The sequence below is a fragment of the Giraffa tippelskirchi genome, chromosome 2 (genome assembly GCF_054371585.1).
Source record: "Giraffa tippelskirchi isolate mGirTip1 chromosome 2, T2T-mGirTip1v1.2.pri, whole genome shotgun sequence".
NCBI lineage: Eukaryota > Metazoa > Chordata > Mammalia > Artiodactyla > Giraffidae > Giraffa > Giraffa tippelskirchi.
Window position 1 is genome coordinate 15,770,505 of NC_137276.1, and position 20,838 is coordinate 15,791,342.

The following is a 20,838-nucleotide window of genomic DNA, read 5'->3' on the forward strand; positions in this document are numbered from 1 at the left end:
TATCATGAAATAATAAAAGAAGATGTAGAATATTTTAAAATATATTGAAGTAATCACTTTGCCTTGGTAAATATTCAAGAAAAAAAGGGTAAATTAGAAGTTCTTAAAACATTCTCAAGTAAAATCAAAGTATACAGGTGGAAAAAATTATTTATACTCCTTGAGATACATACAGTATAGTCTATCTCTCAGATTTTCTCTGTCAGAAAGAATGTAACTTTATAATTCTGTTGGTTTTACATAGCAATAAATCTATCTAGAATTGCTACTGGGTCATAAATTCTGGCAATTTTATAAATTTAAAGATCACACATTTATTCATTTTAAATTAACAGCAACTATCTTGTATCTGAGAATATTCCTATAGTTCTGAACTGAAGGCGATTTAGCCCTTTCCCCTCTGCCACTGCCCCCGACCTGGGACATTTAAAAACATCTAGATACATGTTGCTTTTGAACTGTGGTGTTGGAGAAGACTCTTGACAGCAAGAAGATCAAACCAGTCAGTCCTAAAGGCAATCAGTCCTGAATACACATTGAAAGGACTGATGCTGAAGCTGAAGCTCCAATGCTTTGGCCACCTGATGCGAAGAACTGACTCACTGGAAAAGACCCTGCGGCTGGAAAAGATTGAGGGCAGGATGATAAGAGGACAGCAGAGGACAAGATGGTTGGATGGCATCATCGACTCAATGGACATAATTTTGAGCAAACTCCGGGAAATGGTGAAGGACAAGGAAGCCTGGCATGCTACAGTCCACGGGATCGCAAAGAGCTAGACATGACTTAGCAACTGAACAAGAGGCATGACTGATTATCACACTGGGAGAGAAGCACAACCATACTCGAGTGAGTACAGCCAGGGATGCTACTAAGTATCCTGAAATGCACAGGACTGCCCCCAGTGACAAAGAATCATTCAATCCAAAACATCAGCTGTACTGAGGTTGAGAATCCCTTTACATGCCAATATTTAAATCAAGAAATAACTGTTACAATGTATATACATGTGGTCAATATGCATGAAGTACAATATGCCATAGACCATGATAATGGAAAATATACATTTTTAGCAGTAATTTGAGACTGGTAAATCTCAAAATAACAGATTTATGTGAATATGATTAATCAATCCCAGCCATACATGACTGCTTCTTTTCTCTTCCTTTGCTCTGTGGTCAAAGACTATGCTATGAAAAGACCTAGAAGTGAGTGGAATAGGGCCACTACAAATTCACTGGCCACTGATCATTACAAAAAGAAAAAAATCCTGGTCTTCACCCCAAATTATAATCGTATTCATCAACTGATTCACTCATAAGCAGTGTAAATGTTGACACTTTCTTCTCTTGTCAAATCCTTAAATATATTTTTTCTCCTTAAATACATTTTTTCCTCCTTGCCTCACTTAGAGATCTTAGAATATCTTTCAATGATGATGACAAAGACAACTCTAACACCAATACACTGAGTAGGAACACATTCCAGATAAGTGCTAGGTATGTCACATTAAGAACATTTCCAGATAGGATACACTATTCTCATTTTAGGAAAGAACAATCCAATGCTCGGAGAAGTTCAAAGTAAGATGCTTACAGTCACACACAGAGTTTAACTGATAGAGTCAAAGTTCAAAATGAGCCACGTAAGCCTCAAACTCTTACCTCCCCACTTGCTGGGAACTCTGAGCTTGCACACTATCTCATAACAGTTGTTTCACATATTCCCCAGGATCAACCACCAAGGTGCCTTTCTGGTTTTTATATAATTGTCTTTCTCCCTAATATTTATAAACTCATCTGCTTCATCTAAATTCAATTTTTCAGAAGTGCTCAAGTCCCACATCTCCTATAAAATAAAAAGCAATAACCCTATTTGAATAATTCTGAAGCTTTCTATAGCTGACTGAGGAGGTCCACATAGCCACTGCCACGTCAATCTTCTCATAACCTAGTCTTATTTAGTATCTTATAATTTGGTATCTAATTTTTATACTAATAAAACTGTTAGTATTGATAATTAATGTTTCCATAGTATGCAACATTTTAGTAACTACTTTCCTCACTTTTTAAAAATTAAATAAACTAGTCTTTTCCCTATCAACTGACTTTTACTTCTCAATTGACAATACCAACCATCCATTCTTTTCCTTCTGAACACTTTATTTTCGTGGCTTCCTTTCATCCTTCTTGATACACTGTGGGCTCAGTGAAGGTAGGCTGCATTCCAGATTCCTTGCTTTAAACTATGGACATCCCTGAAAATTCATTCACAAAACCATGTTGTTATCTACTCTTGCTCTCAGAGAAAGAGCTCAGTTACTCTCATGGCTTCAACCGAGACCTCAATTGGAATCATTTCCAAATAAAAGTCATTAAACCTGCCAGAATGAGAGCATCTTATTATTAGAAGAGACCTATAAGATTATTTAGTTCAGACTCCCTCCCAGGAAAGAAATTCCCAGCAGAACCCTGGTAGGGATCCAGATCCTAATTAAATATTCATGGTAGCTAAGAAGATGCTGACTCAGGTTAGTGCATTTTATTTTTAAAGTAATAGCTCAAACTATGAAATTTTCTATTAACCTGTCTTTCTAACTTTAATTAATCAGTGCTGCTTCTGTCTCTGGGTTACACTGAATCAGTCATTTCCTTCTTCTATATGCTAATACTTCTTTATATAGTTGAAGACACTCACATGATTATTCTAGCCCAGTGGTTATCAATAAGGAGAGTTTTGCCTTCTAGGGCACATTTGGCAGTGGCTGGAGACATTTTTAGTTGTCAACACTTGGTGCACACAAGGGGGTGCTGATAAATATGCTACAATACAGAGGCCAGTCCACCTCCCGATCACAAAGATTTTCCCCAGCCCAACTTGCCAATAGTGCTGAAACCCTGTTCTAGTCTGAATTGCTGGCACAGCAGTTAGACTTCCCATGTTATTTCCAGGTTAACATGTAACTGTTGAAATTTGTTACTGAGAATTGATAATTTATATATAGTCTAAGGATCCATTTATCTGAATTTAAGTTCTACCATATAAGAATCTTAACATAAGAGATAAATCTGCCATATACAAACTGAACTCAAGAATAACACTCATAATAATAGGAACTAACATCTACTGAGTAATATGTACCAAGCACTGCATGATATGCTTTACATGCATTAATTCTTTCATTACCACAATCACACATGCTATACATTCATTTTAAAGATGAGAAAGTTGAGCTCATGAAGTGTTTATGTAAATTGCCAAAGTTACCAAAGTCTTAAATTGAAAGTCCTCCCCTTTATGTTGCCTTGTCTATTATTTTCCAGCTAAAATGTCAAAACACATTCAATTTTATCATCCCTTATACTCAATCGGACATCACATCCTGCCAACTGTTTCTCTCACAATGGCTGCAGTAGTAGGCAATAGTATAAGCAACAAAATCCATTCACATTTAAACACAACCTAAATACCAATAAAAAGTATTCATATTTGAAAATCAGTAATTCACAATATCCTCCCCTCCAAAATAGTTACAAGATCAAGGTTCAGTTTAGGACAGTAAAGTCTTGTCAAATTTCTCCATTGGGAATTTAATCTTTTGGACCTAAACTTCATGATACAGATAAAGAGTGTCACTTTTACATGTACCCCAATGTTCATCGCAGCACTGTTTATAATAGCCAGGACATGGAAGCAGCCTAGATGCCCATCAGCAGATGAATGGATAAGCAAGCTGTGGTACATATACACAATGGAATATTACTCAGCCATTAAAAAGAATACATTCGAATCAGTTCTAATGAGGTGGATGAAACTGGAGCCTATTATACAGAGTGAAGTAAGCCAGAAAGAAAAACACCAATACAGTATACTAGCACATATATATGGTATTTAGTCAATCGGTAAAGATAACCCTGTATGCGAGACATCAAAAGAGACACAGATAAACAGAACAGTATTATGGACTCTATGGGAGAGGGCGAGGGCGGGATGATATGAGAGAATGGCATGGAAGCATGTAAATTATCATGTGTGGGGCGAATCGCCAGTCCAGGTTCGATGCATGATACAGGGTGCTCAGGGCTGGTGCACCGGGATGACCCAGAGGGATGGGATGGGGAGGGAGGTGGAAGGGGGGTTCTGGAGGGGAAAACATGTACACCCATGGTGGATTCATGTCAATGTATGGCAAAACAAATACAATATTGTAAAGTTAAAAAATAGAAAATAAACTAATTAAAAAAAAAAAAGTGTCACTTTTATAATGATATAGAAAGCCAGTATAAAATTTTTCGGTTTTAATGATTTTTCCTCCTTGAGAAGAGGAGATATACACTTTAGGGGTCTGTATGTTTTCTATGTAATTCATACTAGGTTGGTAATAAAATGTAAAGAGAGATTATGCTGATGAGAAATTGGTAAAATCAATAAATAGTTTAAGCAAATTTTCTTCTAATATTCTAATAACCTCCAATAAATACTAAAAATTCAATAAAAATATATCTCAATTTCTGGCATATAGTAGTTGTCATTACACCTTTACTAACTGAATAAAATTGGTTAATTGATTTGAATACCTTATCATTTTTTCTGAAACTGAATGCCTTTTTTTGGCATTATTATCCTTATGGCAAAGTAAATACTTTATAAAGCTTTTTTATTTCTACTAAACTACACAGCAAATAAAACTTACAGTTCTTATTAAAAATCTACATAAAATAAAATCCAATGAATTAAGGACTTTCACTTTATTAAAAGGCAAACAAATAAATGAAAACACTTAACTTATCCAGCATAATTGAAATGTTAACACTCATCCTTTTGTGACTGTCAGAAAATGCCAGTATCTACCGACAATCCTGGAAGCCTGAAGAATCACAACATTTTCATCAGTCTAATTTCACTGGTGGCACAGTGCCTTACGTACCACTCTGCCCCTTCCACCTGTTCCCTTTTGCACACTGAACTTTAAGTGAGTGATAAATGAACTTTGTATTATTATTATCTAAAGTGACCAAGATTCTGGGTTTATCTGCTCCAATTAGCTTTTCCCTAATATATTTCTTAGGTCAAAGGTCTTAATGGGCAAAATCAAACATCCTCTAATCTGATACTGCAGCAAGTTTGTCAGAGAAAAATTAGTTTTGCTGCTGTCTTTCAGATCTCTTTTTCTATTGTATTTTACAATGGCTTGGATTGTTCTTTGGTATAGGTATCGTGGAGGGGGGCAGGGGTACAGGAGGTAACTGAGCTGTCTTTCTTTTTATTAAGTCTGCTGCATTAATAGTCTAGAAGATGGGAACCATTAAACACCCTTCAAAAAATCCTTCCAATGGAAACAGGAAAAATAGAAAAGAAGAGAAACTCTTAAAAGCAAATGTATAAACTACAGGGATTTTAAAAAAAAAGGAAACATAGGAACTCAGGGAGAGATATTTCAATAATTTGATTTGAAACTTCATAAAATGGTCATTATGGAAAAGATTCTTAATGTGAAAAAATAAGAAAGTCATTAGGTACTCTCATTTAGGGAAAATTAAAAAGAATTCAAGAAAAGTAACACAGTGTGGTGTAAGGTTATATTGTAAAGCAGGGTTTTAGTGATAAAGAAATAGTCTCTAGCGGTAATCTAGTCAGCCAAATGCAAAAAGAGATAATATTGTCAAGATTTCATAGAAATTTAGGTTAAAGTGATCATAAAATTTGTCTTAAATAATTTTTATAAAGATGCTTTTGTTTCTCTGAAAAAAATGAAGAAACTAGGGAATTATTTTGAAATACAGAAACATAATATTATAAAAATTCATTTACTTCTTAATTACTACTATTGCAGAAAATATATTTTAAAGCTTTTAAAAACACCTTCCTAACACTTGAAGGATATTTTTGTTTTAACCTACTAAAATGTTCACAAAGTATATTATCAACTTAGAATGCAATAAATATGCATATTGAAAAAATTGCTTGTTTCTGTCATCATATTTGCAAAGATGAAAACCCAGCAAAGCCTAGGGGGTGAAACTGGAGAAGCAATATGTTCACAACATAAATTGCTACAAACTTTTTTGAGGGTTGATAAGCAAGAGTTAACTACACCTTAGAAGCACTGTCAGTTAGTTCAGTTCAGTCAGTTTAGTCGCTCAGTGGTGTCCGACTCTTTGCGACCCCACGAATTGCAACACGCCAGGCCTCCCTGTCCATCACCAACTCCTAGAGTTTACCCAAACCCATGTCCATCGAGTCGGTGATGCCATCCAACCATCTCATCCTCTGTCATCCCCTTCTCCTTCTGCCCCCAATCCTTCCCAGCATTAGGGTCTTTTCCAACGAGTCAACTCTTCGCATGATGTGGCCAAAGTATTGGAGTTTCAGCTTCAACATCAGTCCTTCCAATGAACACCCACGATTGATCTCCTTTACGATGGATTGATTCGATCTCCTTGCAGTCCAAGGGACTCTCAAGAGTCTTCTCCAACACCACAGTTCAAAAGCATCAATTCTGCAGCGCTCAGCTTTCTTCACCATCCAACTCTCACATCCATACATGACTACTGGAAAAATCATAGCCTTGACTAGACGGACTTTTGTTGGCAAAGTAATGTCTCTGCTTTTAAATATGCTATCTAGGTTGGTCATAACCTTCCTTCCAAGGAGTAAGCGTCTTTTAATTTCATGGCTGCAATCACCATCAGCAGTGATCTTGGAACCCCAAAAAATAAAGTCTGACACTGTTTCCACTGTTTCCCCATCTATTTCCCATGAAGTGAGGGACCAGATGCCATGATCTTAGTTTTCTGAACGTTGAGCTTTAGGCCAACTTTTTCACTCTCCTCTTTCACTTTCATCAAGAGGCTCTTTAGTTCTTCTTCACTTTCTGCCATAAGGGTGGTGTCATCTGCATATCTGAGGTTACTGTCAGTTAAGATGATTTCAAATACAAGTAACACAAACTAACACAAAATGGGATAAACAGTCTTGGAATTAAACAGATTTTACAATGCCTGCTATGAACTGAACTGTGTTCTCCCAAGATTCGTATTTTTGAAGCCCTAACACCCAACGTGACTATATTTGGAGACAGGGGATTCAGGAGCTAATTAGGTTAAATAAAGTCATAAGCGAGGGCTGCTGCTACTGCTAAGTCGCTTCAGTCGTGTCCGACTCTGTGCCGACCCCATAGACGGCAGCCCACCAGGCTCTCCCGTCCATGGGATTCTCCAGGCAAGAACACTGGAGTGGGTTTCCATTTCCTTCTCCAATGCATGAAAATGAAAAGTGAAAGTGAAGTCGTTCAGTCGTATCCGACTGTTTGCGACCCCGTGGACTGCAGCCTACCAGGCTCCTCCGTCCATGGGATTTTCCAGGCAAGAGTACTGGAGTGGGTCGCCATTGCCTTCTCCACATAAGCAAGGGAACCGGATGCAACAGGATTAGTGTTCCTGTAAGAAGAGACTCGAAAGTGTTTTTTACTTTCTCCCTCTCCCTTTACTGCCCCCCTGCCTGTCTCTCCCTCTTTCCATGGGTACACACTGAGAAAAGCTGCCAAGTCCAAAACTGTGAGATTATAAAATTTCTGTTGTTAAAGTCACTCAGTCTGTGTTAGTTGCTTACGGGAGCCTGAACAGACCCTCTTCAAAGTAAAAAAGAAGAATAACTTGCAGGTCTGTTCTGGTCAAGGCTTTGTCTACATTTCTCTCTGTTTTCTGAACTACACACTCTGTTGTGCATAAGCTTTATTCTCAGGCTTGTTTTCCTCTTAGATACAAAAATGAATGTAGCAGTTCCAGATTTACATCACACACAATCATGCACACCCACTATTCACCAATCATTTGGTGAACTGAAGCCTATGAACTTACTAGCTTTAGCCCACCCATGACGCTGGTGGGAGATCAATTCCTCCCAAATTAAATCATCACTACATAGCCATGTGGAAGGAATTAAATGAAGTTGGAAAAGAATCCATAAAATCTACTACAGATATCATTTATGAAAAATTTGTAGAAAAACTTCAAAATGAACCCCCCAAATTTGCTAACAGACTTAAAAATCTACAGAGCACATTTTTTAACTATACAGTCCTTTCTTGAAATATTTTCCATAAAATAGAGTGCTCTAAAGCCTCATCGGCAAACTATTAAGAAGGCAAGCAACATATCATAAGGAAGACCTTCCTGGTTAACTCCTATTACAAATCATGTACATGGATAACACCTTAATCTTACAAACTTACACAAAAATTATTAAGGTCAATGTATACAGTATTCTTTTCTACACTCAACTTTTATTTAAAGCACACCTTTTGAAACCACATAGATAGGATAAAAAGTTTCAAATACAAAATGTTCTAAATACTTTAAAAGAAGTAAACACAGTTTTCTAAAACATTAATGCACCGCACACATACAGAAATGATAAATCCACAGCTCAATGAATTATCCCAAAGAAAATATACCCACGTAACCACCACCTGGGGCTTCTCAGGTGGCGCTAGTGGTAAAAAGAACCCGCCTGTCAATGCAGAGGACATGAGAGACATGGGTTCCATCTCTGGGCAGGTTAGTTCCCCTGGAGGATGGCATGGTAACTCACTCCACTATTCTTGCCTGGAGAATCCCATGAGCAGAGGAGCCTGGCAGGCTACAGTCCGTAGGCTCGCAAGAGTCGGACACGACTGAAGTGACTTAGCACATACGCAAGCAACCACCCCAATAACGAAACAGCACTTTACCCACCCCCTCCCCCCCACAGGTCACTATCGTAAACATTTTTAGCACCACAGTTTGTTCCTGCCTATTTCTGAACTTTATACAAATGTAACCTTAAAATATTATTTTAGTTTTAGCTTATTTTGTTCAACACTTTGTGGATGAATGCCATCCATGTTGTTCTTTGAGGATTAATCTGTTCTTTTTTTCATTGTTCCATATTCTATTAGTTTTAGGTTTTCGGGTTATGCCAAGGTTTCAGCTATTTGAAACACACTACTATGTCTGTTTAACGTGACCTTTGATGGAATGGAATAGCTGGAGCAACAGAGGATGTGTAAACTCAACTTTACAATATAGTCAAATTATTTTCAAAGTTGCTGCACCAATTTCGAGACTACCAGAAGTGTTTACAATCCCATGACCGCTCCAGTATTTGATCTGTATAGTCAACAAAGGTCTGCATAGTCAAAGCCATGGTTTTCCCAGTAGTCATGTATGGATATGAGAGCTGGCCCATAAAAAAAGGCTGAGTGCTGAAGAACTGATCCCTTTGAACTGTGGTGTTGGAGAAGACACTTAAAAGTCCCTTGGACAGCAAGGAGATCAAACCAGTCAATCCTAAAGGAAATCAACACTGAATACTCATTGGAAGGACTGATGCTGAAGCTGAAGCTCCAATACTTTGGCCACCTGATACAAGGAGCCAAATCTTTGGAAAAGACCCTGATGCTGGGAAAGACTGAGGACAGGAGGAGAAGGGAGAAATACAGGATGAGATGGTTGGATGGTATCACCGACTCAATGGACATGAGTTTGAGTAAACTCCAGGAGATGGTGAAGGACAGGGAAGTCTGCCATGCTGCAATCCATGGGGTCACAAAGATTTGGAAACAATTGAGTGATTAACAACAAAATTTTGTTCTTTCCAGCCACTACGATAGGTGTACAGTAAAGAGTATTACATTGTGGTTTTAATTTGCATTCCCTGATAAAAACTAAATGGAGTACATTTTTATATTTTGTTAGCCACTTTTATATCCTTTTTTGTGAAGTGCTTGTTCAAGTCTATTGCCATTTTGGGGGAGAGGTAATGAGATTTGAGATTGTTTTTTATTGACTTACATGTTACACATTGTGACTATAAGGCCTTTGTCCTTTATATAGGATGTGAGTATTTTGTACCACTGGATGGCTTGATTTTGCATGATGCTAAAGACATCTTCTAATGACAAAAATTGTTAGTTTTACTGCAATTTTATTGAAGTGCTTTGTGTGTTTGTTTATTTCTAAGGATGTGAAGAATTCCCATATTATTCTCCAGATACTTCATTGTTCTCCCTTTCTTCCTGGAATTTATTTTTACTATTAGTATGAGGTAGAAGTCAAATGTTACTTTTCTCAATATGGATAGATAACAGATCCAACACGTAATAAAGTTTTTCTTAAAGATATGAATAAATATTGACAGACACTCCCTGACTTGCTAACCAAGCTGAAGAATGGCCCACTTCCATCACAGCCTTCTCTGATGTATCAAATTTACAGAGGGACTGAGGTCTTACTTATCCTATAGAGATGTTAGTATTATCATAGAGATATTTTACTTTACTTATCTGTAGGCTGTGCTTACAATGCGCCCAAAGCTTTTTCGGTTCTATTTGAGTCTGTCCTGTGGGTTCTGCCTAAGGCCTGGGCAGAGTTCTAACCATTATCCTCTTCTTAAATTTTTTGGTATGCTAATTAGGAAAAGTGCCTCACATGGAAGATTCCAGAAATTCAGCTTTCAGTTCAGTTCAGTTTAATCGCTCAGTCGTGTCCAACTTTTTCCAACAGACCCCATGGGCTGCATGTAGCACACCAGGCTTCCCTGTCCATCACCAGCTCCCGGAGCTTACTCAAACTCATGTTCCTCGAGTCACTGATGCCATCCAACCATCTCATCCTCTGCCATCCCCTTTTCCTCCTGCCCTCAATCTTTCCCATCATCAGGGTCTTTTCTAATAAGTCAGTTTTTCACATCAAGGGGCCAAAGTATTGGAGCTTCAGCTTCAGCATCAGTCCTTCCAATGAATATTCAGAACTGACTTCCTTTAGGATGGACTGGTTTGATCTTTTTGCTCTTCAAGGGACTCTCAGGATTCTTCTTCCACATCACTGTTCAAGAGCATCAATTCTTTGGTGCTCAGATTTCTTTATGGTCCAACTCTCACATCCATACATGACTACCAGCAAAACCGTAACTTTGACTATACAGACCTTTGTCGTATAAAGTTCAACTTTCTGGGATGGCTTTTCTCTCTCTGACATTTCCCAAACTTTTTCTGGATTTCACTTTTCCTTCCTCTGGCATATAACTACCCACTTCTGTGACTGGACCACATTCTGCGTTGGGAGGACAATGAAGATGGAAAAGCAATGGATTTGTATACACTCTCTTAGGATCACAGTTCCACATTACCTAGAAGACTCGCAACTCTTAGAGATCTTGCTCTAGCAGCTTTCCACTCCCAGGCATTTTAGCTGCAGCTAATGTCACTGCCTCAAGCCTGCTTGGAATTGGGGATGAGTAAATTTTTGAAAAGAGAGGAAAATTGGGGGGTGGATCTCCCCTACTCTCTTTGTAGCTCTAAGACTTTCCTTTTCCATAGCATAAGTCAGAAATAGAGGGTCTGGGGACTTCCCCAGCAGTCCAGTGGTTGAGCCTCTTCCTTCCATTGCGCCTGCGTGCAGGTTTGATCCCTGGTCAGGGAAATCTGTGGCTCCCAGGTTCCAAATGCCACAAGGTGTGACCAAAAATTAAAAAAAAAAAGAACTGGAGGATTTTTCCAGGATGTTTTCTGTCTAGACCACAACAGTCACTTTACGTTTTCAGACCTCATTGAGGCTCAAGTCAGGGGAGACTGGAGGGGAAAAACTATTAACTTTCAAACATTTCAGGGTGTTTCTGAATTCTGGTGTTCTTCCCTGATCTGTCCAATGAAACTACCCAAGCACATCATCCAGGTTTTATACTTGAGACCAGTGGGACATAAAGAGAGATGTATGGTTATGTAGTGTTTCCTGGAACTGGAAACTAGATGATGAATTGATTTTTGACAAAGTTGCAAAGGCATTTCAAAAGGAAAGACCAGTCTTTTAAAGATATTCAATGTCAGCCATTAGAGAAACGCAGATTAAAATGATAAGATACTACCACGGGCTTTCCTGACGGCTCAGGTGGTAAACACTGTACCTGCAATGCGGGAGACCAAAGTTCAATCCCTGGGTCAGGAAGATCCCCTGGAGAAGGGCATGGCAACCCACTCCAGTATCCTTGCCTGGGAAATCCCATGGACAGAGGAACCTGGTGGGCTACAGTCCATGGGGTCACAATGAGTCGGAAAAAACTGAGCAACTAACAAGATACTACCACATCTGAATGGCTAAAATAAAAAATTCTGACAGTACTAAGCATTGAGGATTTGAAACAACCGAAACCCTCATACTTTGTTGGTGGCAAGGCAAAATGATACAGTCACTCTGAAAACTAGTTGCAGTTATTATAAAGATAAATATACATTTACCAAATGATTCAGCAATCTCACTTCCAGCTATTTATCCTAAAGAAACTAAAACTTATGTGTGCACAATCCCTATAAAAGTTATGTATCTTGTCCATGGCAGCATTATTCATAGTTGCCAAGAAGTGTAACAAGTCATATCTATCCAAGGGTGGATGAATAAACAAAACTGGAGTCTATTCATTCAATGGAATACCACTTAACAACAAAAATGAACTGAACTACTGATGGAAAAAAATATCAACTTGGGTAAATCTTAAAAGGAGTATGCCAATGGAAAGTAATCAGTATCAGGAGATAACATATTGTATGTTTCCATGAACATGACATTCTGGAAAAGGCAAAACTCTAGAGACAGGGTACCAGCCAATAGGTGCCAGGATTTATGGATGAAGAAAAAGCGTTATTGTAAAGGAAGCCCTATGAAGGATTCTTTGACATTCTGGAACTGGTCTATGGTAGAGCGGATGATTACAAGAAACTATACATATTTTAGAATTCATATGGCTGTATCCTACCAAGTGGAATTTTACTGCACATAAATATTAAAAGACTTTATAAAGGAATGAAAAACAAAGTAGACAAGAAATAAACCAGATACCTCCAAAGAAAAAGTGACTGTAAGAGAAAAACTGTGGAGAATATGAGAGGAGGCATATAATTTTGGGCCTGGTTTCAGAGGAACTTATAAGTCTAGTTTGAATTATAAATGTGAAGGGAAGCTTTTAAACAATGGATTCTCATAATTTCTGTTAAAAATCATTTTTGTTGTTTTGAATACAGTAGATTGATAGAATGAAGGAAGAATCAGGTTTTATGCATGGGATTAAGAGAAATATATTGACATTAGGGAAGTAGCAATACCCGTAACTCAGCTAGAAAATACTATTAATAGAAAAAAGAGCTGTTTGCCAAGACAGAAAGTTTAGGACATGTTGATTTTGAATTGTTAGTCAACATTCTGGTGAAAATGTGATGTTACTGATATCACTCTTACAGAAGTATGTTTCAATCTATAGTGTTCTAAATCTCAGCACTGAAAATTAGACATGGAGCGCTGGATTAGCTAAGTTGCAATAAACTTGGCACAATTACTATTTTACTCGAGCCATTTTTGATATTTTGGTTTAAACGAACATTAGGGATCTATATGTCTGTTTTCTTCTATAGCAAAGCCAGGGAGAGAATTCCTGAAGAAACCTCCAATATAATAAGATGTATTTTATGTTTCCTACTTAGGGAAATCTGTATCTTCAGGCCTCATTTCCATTAACATATCCGTTAACATAATTTTACTTTGGAAGAGGAGGACTTCTATTTTTCATTCTACCAGCGTTCTTTGTTCTTATAGCATTTAAAAAAAGAATCTTTATACCACATACCCCTCTGGGCTATGCCATTTTGATACTAAATGACTTAGGTTTACCTCTCTCCCTGTTACATCCCTCCTTCTTGTCTTTTGAAATATCTTCGTGGACAACATGATTGCTTCATTTTCCTAAATCTTGATCACTATATTAACTTTAAATTATCCTTCCCACTCACGTTCTTACTTCAATAAGGTCATCTTTGATTATTCTTGTTTTTAATTGCTTAACTCCTACTTCTTTCTTTTTCTATTCTTTAGATTCCTAAACGTTTCCTTTCTAGATCCTCCAAAATAGTATCACCATTTCTTTTGGCACTTTATACCCACTAAGATGGCTATAACCAAAAAAAAAGAGAGCTAAAAAAAGAAGTGTTACTAAGAATATGGTGAAACTGGAACCCTCATACATTCCTGGTGAGAATGTAAAATTGGAAAATAGTTTGCCAGTTTCTCACAATGCTAAATCCAGAGTTACCATACGACTCATTGTTGCCCCTCCTAGGTACATACTCAGGAGAAACAAAACATATTGCCACACAAAAACTTGAACACAAATGTTCATAGTGGCCATAATTCACAAGAACCAAAAAGAGGTAAAAATTCAAATGCCCATCAACCAAAAAAGGAGAAATGAAAGGTGTCTTATGCATACAATGGAATATTATTTAGCAATAAAAAGCAATGATGCACTGATACATACGACATTATGGACAAATCCTATAAACATTGTGATAAGTGATAGCAGCCAGTCACAAAGAACAGATACTGTATGATTCCATTTTTATGACAATGCTCAGAATAGGATAATCTATAGACAGGAACTAGATTAGTGACTGTTTAAAACTTAGCATGTCTGAGAGGGATGGAAAATGACTACAAATGTGTATACACTTTATTTTGGGGGTGATGAAAATGTTCTAAAATTACTGTGAAGTTGGCTGCAGAGCCATTGAATTGTACAATTTAAATGGATGAGTTATACTTCAATTATCTCAAGAAGGCTATTTTTAAAAATAAATTAAAATTAGAAATTAGAAAATGCATTGAAAATTAGACAATTGTATGTAAAACTGAAAGTTTCAAATTTTCTAGTGTTCCTATATGATTTAGGAGTAGAAAAAAAAGACATCGATTAACATTAATGATGGTTAGAAAAAATACACATGTTAAAATTTAAGGGTAGTCATTAAAGAAAAAATATAAAATGTACAATTCCTAAACTGATAAAAGGAAAAATATAAAGGGTATTAAAAGGACATTCAATTTCTTAGAAAGCAGGGGAGAAGAAAGACGACTTGAGAAAGCATCTTAAAAAGTGAGAAAATGACCAAAAAAAACCCTAAAATACACCAATAATCACAATAAATAGAAATTCATTAAACCTGTCACTTAAAAAGTCAGAGATTTTTCAGATTATTAAAAGAGAATAAACAATGTCCAGATATTTGTGGTGTACAAGAAACATTTAAAATCTAATAAGATACAAAATGCTGAAAGTAATGAATATAGATTTACGAGGGAAAGTCTAACAAAATGGTACTAAGTTTACATAAAACAAGATATAAATTAAGACAGAAATTTCACTAGAGACAAAGAATTCAAAATTGTTAAAACAACAATTCAACTCCTCTTTAAATAATGGATAGGAACATCAGATAAACAGAAGAAAGGAAGCAGAGGATTAGAACAACACAATAAACCAACTAGTTAACGGACATATATAAAACACACTCTAACAACAGGATACACGTTCTTCTCAAGTGCACATGAGATATTGTCCAGGCTATACCATATTTTAGGTCACAAATTGTCTCAATAAATTTAAAACAATAGCTATCATGAAAAGTATCTCCTTCAACCACAGCAAAATAAAGCTAGAAATAAATTAACAGAAAAAAAACTGGAAATTTCACAAATTTGGGGAAATGAACCACCAGACTCTTGAACAACCAACAGTTCATAGAAGAAATCACAAGGGAAATTAGGAACTACTTAGAGACAAATGAAAATGAAACCAGAGCATATTAAAACTGATGGGATTCAGCACAAGCAGTGCTAAGGGAGAAATGTGCTAACGGAGAAATGGTTAACTATAAATGTTCCCATGGAAAAACAAGAAGGTTCTCAAATCAACAACCTCACTTTAAACTTAAGGAATTAGAAAAAGAACTAAACCCAAAGTTAGCAGAAGGAAGGAAATAATAAAGATTAGAACAGAGATAAATTAAATACAAAATAATACAGAAAAATCAACATAGCCAGCAATTGGTTCTTCAAACAGAAAAACGAAACTGACAAACTTTTGGCCAGATTTACCAAGGGGAAAAAAAAGGCAAGAAGATTCAACTTACTAAAAAATAATTTAAAAATAAATATAGTATAGATAATACTACTCATCCTATAATAATAAAAGGGATTTATTAGAGTGTACTATGAACAGCAAGGGAGGCCTGATCCTGAGAGATGCATAACTCCTCTGTACATGCAGTTTGACTTGAGGACTCACCATTGACCTTGTCAGACTTTCGGACTGCAATGTAATCTAAATTACACTGCACTGTAATTAGGCTCTTTCATTCAACTTTCCTTTCTTCCTGCTCTACTTCACGAATGTCAGATTGGCACCGAGATCTAAAAGATCTCTCATCTTCTCCCCTGATCTTTCTGTCACAAGAGTTACCCCTAATACATTTACTGTATGGCTAATGCCATTCTGGTCTTCACTTCTCTGAGGACTCATGGTCTAAGATATCAGGAGGTAAAATGGAGATTTGTAATTGGCTCACTCACTACTTGGCAGGCTAAAAGGAAACCATCCATGTTGCTTGATTCATCCCTGGAAGAAGACTTCGACTGCTAAAGATTTCACCAGTGGTGATCTGGGAAAAATGTTTTCAAAAGAGAGTGGAGTTGGATAATTACTGAATATTTGTATTAATCCTGCAAAGAGCTAATGAGAGACTGAAGGCCATTAACAAATATTACAGGCTAAATATAAGATCCAGAGGGTCTCTTTTATAGCTTTAATTTAGGCCCTTATCCCTGACAGTGGAAGAGCCAATATGAATGAACAGCAGACTAATGATCTAAGGGTGAGAGTTGCAGAGTTCCAGAGATGACAGATTGCTCAGCTAGAGCAGTTCTCTTCTGTAAAGACAATGGCCATGGTTGGGAAAATTGGAGCTCTTGAAATATGGGATAGGAGTATCTAGAATGAAATATCTAGATGAAGTTTTTGAGGAAGTCAGTTCTACAACTATAGAGACAATAGGGTTGTTCCCTCAACAAGCTGTCAACGTCTCCTCTCCTGGTTGCTAGACTGATAACTAGGGTTTAATGACAGCATAATGCATCTTGGCTTGATAAGAAAGGAAGGAGATTATATACTTGGAAGAGTTGCAAGAAGGGTCTAGCAGGTACTGGCAACAGCCAGGGGAGTATAACAGGAATTAGAAATCAGTGGTATCTAATCACAGGGGATGGAATATAAGCCTGGATCAGCAAGAATTCATGAATTTTGGTGCGCAGTCTCAGGACCAGGAAATGCAATACCCCATGGAAATGACTCCAGGGGATAGTACAAAGTTGATGAAGAAGTGACTCTTAGAAGTCTAGATAAAGTAATGGCCAACGCAAAGTGAAATGAAAATGCCTGAGTTCCCCAAGAAGATGGAAGAGAAAGAATAAAGAAGCTGAGAGGAGGAAATGTAGCAGAAAGACTGTATTATGTAAGGTCAGAAGAACTACCGGAAGATTACTTTCCATGAGACGCATCATTCACCAAGGCCATGAGGAATCTGCTGATGAAAGGGAAGTGGTGGCTTTCTTCTGAAGATCAAAGCTGACAACAGCAGAAGCAGTGACAGAGCTAGGTGTTAAGGGATGGGAGCCCCAAAGTAAAAAAGACCAAGGGTCAGTGTTTAACTGACAGAATCCAGGGGTCACAATTAGGATAATGATCAACAAGCCCGGAGAAGCAGACAAGGGTGTTGGCCAACAAAGAACTGGGGGATGACTAACAATGGATGGTATCTACAAGAGGGGCAAAATAGGTGGGCAGCTAACAATCGTGCTATTTAACATTACTTGAAGTACAAATGGAGGAGTAAAGGCTGAGGGTTGTTGCCCCAAAAGACAATTGTGATCCTCTGCTCAGTTCCAAGATGAGCTAATTTACAAATCCAGAATCCATTGACTGAACAGGTAACTGAGTTCACAGAAGAAAGGTTGTCTTGAAACATCTTGGAAAGTGCATAAAATGATCCCCAAAGGAACATGTGTATGACTACTTTATAAAGAGATTTGTGTTTATTTGGGTATATACACAAGTATATTTATGGGTATATAAGATCATGGCATCTGGTCCCTCACTTCATGGGAAATAGATGGGGAAACAGTGGAAACAGTGTCAGACTTTATTTTTTTGGGCTCCAGAATCACTGCTTATGGTGATTGCAGCCATGAAATTAAAAGACGCTTACTCCTGGGAAGGAAGGTTATGGCCAACCTAGATAGCATATTTAAAAGCAGAGACACTACTTTGCCAACAAAAGTCCATCTAGTCAAGGCTATGATTTTTCCAGTGGTCATGTATGGATGTGAGAGTTGGACGGTGAAGAAAGCTGAGTGCCGAAGAATTGATGCTTTTGAACTGTGGTGTTGGAGAAGACTCTTGAGAGTCCCTTGGACTGCAAGGAGATCCAATCAATCCATCCTAAAAGAGATCAATCCTGGGTGTTCATTGGAAGGTCTGAGTTTGAAGCTGAAACTCCAATACTTTGGCCACCTCACGCGAAGGGTTGACTCATTGGAAAAGACCCTAATGCTGGGTAGGATTGGGGGCGGGAGGAGAAGGGGACGACAGAGGATGAGATGGTTGGATGGCATAACTGACTCGATGGACATGGGTTTGGGTAGACTCCGGGAGTTGGTGATGGACAGAGAGGCCTGGCGTGCTGCAATTCACGGGGTCGCAAAGAGTCGGACACGACTGAGCGACTGAACTGAACTGAACTCAGTGCAAGACAAATTAATAGATATTTTCATTACTATAAGACACAGGGTAAGCAATGACACAGATAGCCAATGACTAGAACACCATCACGGCCCCTTGTTAGAGTTGGGGTGTCTCCAGGGTCCAGATAACAAATTCTGGCTAAATCTTGGCTCATACTGGGCAAACTGTGTCTATACATCCACCCTGTGATAATGGAATGCGGTCCTATCACATCATGGCAAACAGATGGGGAAAATGTAGAAACAGTGTCAAATTTCATTTTCTTGGGCTCCAAAATCAATGTGGATGGTAATTGCAGCCATGAAATTAAAAGATGCTTGCTCCTTGGAAGAACAGCTATGACAAACCTAAACAGTGTATTAAAAAGCAGAGGCATCACTTTGCCGACAAATGTCCATATAGTCAAAGCTATGGCTTTTCAGTAGTCATGTACGGATGTGAGAGTTGAACCATAAAGAAGGCTGAATGCTGAAGAATTGATGCTTTTGAAATGTGGTGCTGGAGAAGACTCTTCAGAGTCCCTTGGACAGCAAAGAGATCAAACCAGTGAGTCCTAAAGGAAATCAACCCTGAATATTCATTGAAAGGACCAATGCTGATGTTGAAGATCCAACACTTTGGCCATCTGATGTGAAGAATTGACTGACTCAATGGAAAAGACTCTGATGCTGGGAAAAACTGAGGGCGAGAGGAGGGGACAACAGAGGATGGGACGGTTGGATGGCATCACTGACTCAATGGATATGAGTTTGAGCAAACTCAGAGAGATAGTGATGGACAGAGAAGGCTGGCTGCAGTTCATGGGGTCACAAAGAGTCAGACACGACTTAGTGACTGAACAACAAGAAGTGATAATTTCCTTACTTTTCAAGTGTATAATTAGAATTTATGTACAAAGTGGTTACAGTAAACCCCTACATTGTGTCTCTGGCCTGTGAGGTAAGATCTATCATAGTAGGAAAGACCAAGTGGCAACCTCTGAAAATACCCTCCATCTGGTCAAGATGGTAAATCAAAAACATTATGTAGTCCTTGTAGGCAAGTGAAAATTAGAACCACCATTAAACATCTAAATGGTACAGGGTCCTTGCTATAACTCCATTTAATTTACCAGGCTGAACTCCTTTAAAAATTCAGACTTTTCAGATTCACACAGACTTGCTTTCCCATTTTACATAGAGAAGTCTTTATTTCTTAAATGATTTCTTTCAATTTTTTAATTACTCATTATTATATTTTACTGTATACTACAGACTCTAACAACAACACCTTTAAATTCTATTATGATAAAAGACATATATATATGTGTATGTTTATGTATGTCTTGAATACCTTCGCTGTTCACCTGAAACTATCACCAACTATACTCCAATACAAAATAAAAACCTAAAAGGACTGAGATTTAGAAGTACTAGGTAATCTGCTTAGATGGCACAGAAAGCTAAGATCAGAGCCAGGCTATGACTATAAATGATCTAACTAGTATTGACTGAATTACGTTTACCACCAGAATTATTCCCGATATAAAAATAAAAAACTGACACTGGCCTCCTTTAAACCTTGGCTAAATGAAAGGCTGACATTTTATCTATACTACTTCAGTGATACAGAGACAGCAACAGCAGTAATAGTGGCCTGATTGAAGGATATCCATAAATGCTGAACTATCGAAAACTCTCTTAAAATTTAACAGTAAGTCTACTTAATATAAAAATAAACTTAAAAGTATTCTGTCCATGATTTTCCTTAACAATGAGATAATGTAAAATCATCTAATTTACATTTCGCTACTAACAAAAAATTTAAATGATAAAAAACCCGTCAAATACATTTTATCTCACACAATAATTAGAGTACATTACTTTGTCTATGATGCCAACATAATAAATAGCATCATCTCTAAGACATGGTACACATTAACACTTGCTTTCTTTTACTTAATAAAAGAGGTATTGAACTTAAACACGCACACAAATTCAAAAGATTAAAATAAAACCCTAAACATTTAAATAATTTATATATTCAGCTTTGTGAATTTTTATACAAAATAAACTTTTCAGTATATTAACATCTACATTATGCTGTCAAAAACTTTTATTTTTATGCATTAAATAAAGCTCATTCGATTATAACTTCTTACACTTTTCAAAAACATTGTAACATCATTAAGTTTTAATATCC

General features: G+C 37.3%; 1 protein-coding gene across 7 annotated transcripts in view; it reads right to left on the reverse strand.

The window, feature by feature from the left end:
• Positions 1 to 20,838, reverse strand: part of ATRNL1 (attractin like 1) — a 738,261-nt gene that overhangs the window by 409,227 nt on the left and 308,196 nt on the right. The window lies entirely within an intron of this gene.